Genomic DNA, 1,581 nt, shown 5'->3' on the forward strand with positions numbered 1-1,581 from the left:
CTGTATTAGGTGATGGTGTGGTTGATGGTGGTATTGGTGTTGGCACGATACGAAGATATACGAAGATCGGATAGATTCATTCGCAAAAGGAATAATAATTAAAGGTATTGATTATCGAAAATTCTCATTCGCGTGCTTTCATTTTTATTCTCTTACGGCACAATTCAAAGTCCAATTATTTCTCTTTTCTATTTTTATTCGTTCATTATAGCCGTTCAATATTTTCCTATCTTCTTTAATAGAAAATATACGTACACCCTATACATACATATATATAAATACACACATATGTAATAGTGATACGAGTAATAAGAATATTGCAAATGAGTGTTTAATATCTCTCGTAATGAAACAATGCACAATAGATAATAAATAATAATCATAAGCTCAATGCATTTTATAAGGCGAAAAAACGAATAAATTGTCCAAGCGATATTTCGTAACGATCGATATTCGTGTAATTATTTCGAGAGAGAAAGAGAGAGAGAGAGAGAGAGAGAGAGAGAGAGAGAGAATGAGAGAGCTAATGCATTCAATGTCAGTGTGTTTCCTGGCACTGACTGTATGTTAATTAATACGATGGCGGCGTGGCTTTATGTAATTCAGTGTGCTTGTAGATACTACGAATACTACTGCGTTACTGCTAATGCACAAAGTAATTCCATGCAATACCAGCAATACTTCTTCCGCATTTTGCTCATATTTTATTTTTCTGTTTCTTTTTTTTTTTTCTTCTTTTTTTTCGTTTGATTTATTTATTATCCATATATGTTTTTATTTTTCATTTATTTTCCATTTATTTTTCATTTATTTTTCATTTGTGGAAAATAACAAGAGCGAATAAAATTAAAAATTACGAAGCGAATTTTATAATATGAATTTTTTTGTTCATCTTTTTCTTTTTTTTTTTTTTTTATTGGCGTATAAAGAAAATTTCAATGCGTTTTATTTTCGTTTGGTTTAACTCGAAATATGAATTTCAAATTCGCGTTTGTATCTATGTGTGTTGGTACAATATCGTCCAAATGAACTCACGTTATTACATTTATCTCGAATGCCCGGTTAACGATCGATATGGATAAGCAAGTACCTTCATAATCTACATCGAAGTTTTACAAAGTGATTATTATGTTATTCTTCTATGACAATACTGGATTTTAAAGAAAGAAACTATACATGTATTTTTCTTGATTGTTATCTATTCTCCTTCATATTTTTCTTTTTTGTTTTTAAATTTTTTAATCCTACCATATATTTTCACATTAAAAATATATTATATACTCGCCCGTCACAAAGAAAAGTATACGTAGGATTAAATTGCATTAGCAATTACATTGGTTATTAGCAATTCGTTTTTTCTTTTTTTTAGGTATTCTTCTATATATATATTTATATTTTTCAATATATGTATATCGAATTGTATCGTAGAGCTTGCGTATCCATATTAATAAAATAATAAGTATAATAGTTAATTTCGTTTATCGAAGTCAAAGGAGAAATTGCATTTGAAATGTTGCATTATAGGAAAAAAGAAAAAAAAAAAAAAAAAGAAAAAAGAAAGGAATAATCGATCGTTTTCGA

Source organism: Vespa velutina, chromosome 8, assembly GCF_912470025.1.
Source record: "Vespa velutina chromosome 8, iVesVel2.1, whole genome shotgun sequence".
NCBI classification, from domain to species: Eukaryota; Metazoa; Arthropoda; class Insecta; order Hymenoptera; family Vespidae; genus Vespa; species Vespa velutina.